The 4,532-nt window shown below is 50.4% G+C and overlaps 1 pseudogene; it reads right to left on the bottom strand.

Moving 5' to 3' along the window:
* On the bottom strand, positions 795–3,445 carry Gm6473 (predicted gene 6473; annotated as a pseudogene).

Raw genomic sequence — 4,532 nt, 5'->3', positions numbered from 1 at the left:
CTGAGTTGTGAGTGCCGGCAGGCAAGAGGATGTTGCTGGGATGGCTCCTGCCTCTGTTCCTAGGCTTCGGCTGGACAGCAGCCTGGCCCTGGCCGAGGGCCTGAGGATACCATCTGAGCAGTCTGGTGATCAAATCCTCGGGGATAGATCTACTGGGAAGCTTATTTGTACCGTGTGAATTATCATTATAGCAATTCAAAGCATGCTTTTATTTCATAACGGGGTTTATAGCCAAGGTCTAAGCCTGTTTCTTTTCTTTTTCTTTTTTCTTTCTTTTTTTTTTTTTTTTTATTTTTTTGGTTTTTCGAGGCAGGGTTTTTCTGTGTAGCCCTGGCTGTCCTGGAACTCACACTGTAGACCAGGCTGGCCTCGAACTCAGAAATCTGCCTGCCTCTGTCTCCCAAGTGCTGGGATTAAAGGCGTGCCTGTTTCTTTTCTAACCAATGTAGTTTTTAATCCAAAGATAGTGTTGGGTTTTTTTCTTTTCTCTTAGCATCTCACACTGTAACTCATATTACTATATTACTATGTAGCCAAGGTCAGCCTGAAACTCAAGGTAATCTTGCTGTAGTCTCCCAAGTGCTGGGTCTAGGTGTGAATGGCCACACTAGGCTTTCAATATTCCCTTTAATCTTGGTAGCTTGAAGTGCCTCTGTGTGCCATCTTGGTGGTATGGGTATGATGAGTTGAGTTTGTTTCTTTTCTTTTCTTTTCTTTCTTTCTTTCTTTCTTTCTTTCTTTCTTTCTTTCTTTCTTTCTTTCTTTCTTTCTTTCTTTCTTTCTTTCTTTTTTTTTTCTGGAAAGGCTTTTTATCTCAGTCCACCAATCCTCTCCCTGGGCACCAGTGCCAGCCGCGTCCACCAAGGGCTTCCATTCTGACAGTCTTACGAGTATCCTACTCCAATTAACCAACCCTTGCTCCCTCCTGCCCGGAGTCACTATAGCCTATCTGTCCTGGGCAGTTCCTAGTCTCCAAGAAGAGTTATCTCCCAGGCCTACTCATTCCAGGCTAGTGCCCAGCTCCAGTTCCCACACACACTGAATGGGACCTTTAGGCCTCTCAGCACTAGCTCTGTCCCCCCAGAAGCGGGCCTTCACTGACAGACAAGACAGGCCACCAGATGGTGCTACAACTGCCCAGTCTATACTGGGTATCCCACTCAGCCACATCCCTGTCCACAGATCTCTGCATCTGGACACAGGGAAATATCAGGGAGGAGTCAGCTGAAGAGGACAGCCAACTGGAGGAGCCAAAGGCCTGCTGGGGTCTCCTAGTCGTCGGCTGATGATCCGTGAGGATGTGGAGGGGTGGGCTGGACCCAGGCTCAGGGCATCGTTTGCTCTGCCCCTCAGCGGCAGCTGGGGCAGCACGCTTATTGCGGTGGTGGGGGAAGGTAGGCATGAGCTCCGGTTCACAGGCTGCAGGAGAAGGGCAGCTTCAGGGCTGGCCTGGAGCTGGAGAAGGGGCTCCCGGTGGGGCGTGCTCCAGGTCTAGACAGGACTCCTCACTTAAGCTGGCCCTGACCCGTCTCTCCCTTTCTTCTCCCCTGTGGGGCCTGTGGTCCCTGGGAATCCAATATGGACAAGCAGGGCTTCTCGCTAAGCTCCTAAGAGGACCTAAGGTGATCCCAAGAACTTACGCAGGGGCTTCTCCTTGAAGTAGGAGCTCTCCAGGCAGTCTCCCGAGGTTGCCCTGGGGAATGATAGTGACCTTGGCCTTAGAGAGGCCTATTTCACTCAAACTTAGCCAATCTCAACAGCCCAACCTAATTCTCCAACAAATGGGGACTGAGACCTAGACACTGACAGGCAGCTCAGAATGGCTCTAAGACCTAAGGCCACTCAAACTGGACACCTGGCACCTATGGGTGTCTGGGTATGTCTGGGAAGTGGGTATCTATGGTCTGTGTTGTGAGAAACCATCTTTAAAAGGTTTGTTGAATTGAGATGGCTCAGTGCTACATTGCTCACCTAGTGTGTGCAGGGAAGTTGGCCTTAGCTTCCGTTCCCGAGACCAGAAAAAGTACATTATGGATTTGGGTTTAAGATGTCCTTCCATCTCTGCAGAAGCCAGGGCCCTGTCCTCCTGAGGGGCAGGGCTGCCTAAAGGCAAGGTCTGTACCTTTTCTTAGGGTCATACATGAAGAGGAAGTTGAGCAGACGGAGTCCGGCCTCTGAGAGCCACGGGAACTTGTGCTTGAGGTTGTTATAGGGCTGTTTCCTCAAGCTGTACTGGCCGGCCAGCGGCAGCTTGGAGAAACCCTGTAAGAGGCAGGGACTAGAGCGACAGGGCCAGCAGGCATGGACGGGGACTGAGGGTTGTCGGTAACACCCACCGGCCAGATATTCTCACTCGGTGTCCCCAACAGCTGTACAATCAAGTCGATCTGGTGGATCTCGGAAGTGCCAGGGAGGAGGGGCTTATGGGCCAGCAGCTCTGCCAGGATGCAGCCGACAGCCCTGTAGAAGCCGCCGACCTCCACTTAGCAACTTATCAACACACACGTGAAGAAGCAGGCAAATGGCCATAAGGCTTTCCTACAAGGTCTGCAGTGCCAAGTGAGAACCTGAGGCTGGAGCCAGTGAGCACCCCAGCCGTGTTCTCATGCTCCCCCTCCTTGGGTGCTGCGGTCAGGCTCGCTACCACACCAATCCTGCTCCCCCTGACCAGGGCTGACCTCCAGGGCCAGAAGACTTGAGGCCCTGGGAGCAGAAACCATGCCTACCACATGTCAATGCTGGTAGTCTGGGTGGTAGTTCCAAGCAGCAGCTCTGGGGCTCGGTACCAGAGGGTAACAACCTTGGGAGTCATTGGCTTTACTGGAACACCATAGGCCCAAGCCAGGCCAAAATCAGCTGCAGCAGGGGGGAGAGGAGAAAAGACGATCCATCACTCAGTGAGGACAAACAAGCTGCTGTCTGTCTTTACACAGCCCTTGTCTGTCATGAGCAAGTTGGACACCTTCAGGTCCCTGTGGATGTGCAGGTACTGAAGGCCACGAAGCACCTGTAGCATGATGCATTTAACCTGGGCCATCGAGAAGGGTGTTGGCATAGTTTCCAATAGGCTGGCCAGATCTTGTTCGCAGTAACCCATGACCAGGAAGATGCTCTCCAGGTGGTTGCCCACAACCACCTCCTTCAGCTCCACAATGTTTGGATGGCAGAGACGCAAGAGCAGTGTGATCTCACGCAGGCTGCTGATGGGGATGCCATCCTTCTCTTTGTCCATCCGCACCTTCTTCAGGGAGGTAATTTCATCTGTCTGGGTATCCCTGGCCCGACACACGATGCCGTAGGTGCCCTCGCCAATCCGGTTCAGCTTCTCAAACACCTTAACGCTTCAGCATCTTCCCAGCCTGTGTTCTGGAGGCACGGTGAAGAAACCTTCCTTACGGATCCACTTCAGTCGAATCTGATCCGACTCCAGGTCCACCTCCGCCATCTTGAGTTTGTTTCTTACTTTGTCTATTAAATAAACCCCCAACGTTGGAGTTTCCGTATTCACAGCAGCTTCCCGAGATCTACCGTGTCGAACTTATATAAAAAGCATATTATGTAAAACAAATTAATTATACTCCCTCTTATAGTGTTCTACAAGTTCACTTTCTTATAGGATTTATCCCAGAATACTACTCTATAATTACTTATTTCTTGTGTGTGTGTGTGTGTGTGTGTGTGTGTGTGTGTGTGTGTACCCTGTCCAATTGTGTTGGTTTCTATCTAAGTCCCTGGGCCATAGGCAAGGGCTCCCTCTCCTGGTGTGGGCCTTAAGTTAGAGCAGTCGTTGGTTGTCCACTCCCACCAGCTCTGAGCCACCGTTGGCCCAGCACATCTTGCAGGCTGGACAGTTTGTGGGTGGGCTAAAAAGCATGATCCCAGTTCAGAAACCTGTCCCATGGCTACTTTCCAATCTGACCTAAAGTTTTAGTTTAACCAAAAACATTTGTTAACCATTTATCTGCCACTCCCGAGATGTTTACTGGGTATTTAATGTTCTTAATGAACATTACAAAGATTCCTGCGGCTGTGAGTTTACAATCTGCTGAACTCTCTCTCCAGCCGTGTTCTGCCGCTGTTCATCCTCCAGTCTACGTGTCTGTTTAGGGTTGTGTTTTAAGTATCTCCTTTTCTGGCCTGCATCATCTCTCCTATCCACACTAGCAATTCCTCCGATTGGTTCTCACACTACTCAGCTATGAATAGCTATGAATACTCTCTGTTCCTCTCTTTGGTGCATTGCCCTGTGAAATATCATGGCTTTTGCACATTAGCATGGATTCAACATTGGACTCATGCTCATGGAACCTGCAGGAGCTGAGGAGGCCCACAGTGGGCACATAAGGAGTGGGTAAAGTCCTTATATGCATCGTTGGCAAATACCATTGTCTCAGACCCATGGGAATTTGCAAAGCCTTTCTCTACAGGAGGTTCAGAGATATGGCCAAGCCTCCCTTGATCTGAGTTTATGGAACAATTGGCCAGAGTGTGCAAAAGCTGGCTACTACAGGGTCCTTCTCCCTAAGACTGCA

Source organism: Mus musculus, chromosome 1 (genome assembly GCF_000001635.26).
Source record: "Mus musculus strain C57BL/6J chromosome 1, GRCm38.p6 C57BL/6J".
Lineage (NCBI taxonomy): Eukaryota > Metazoa > Chordata > Mammalia > Rodentia > Muridae > Mus > Mus musculus.
This window is presented reverse-complemented; position numbering and strand designations above follow the sequence as displayed.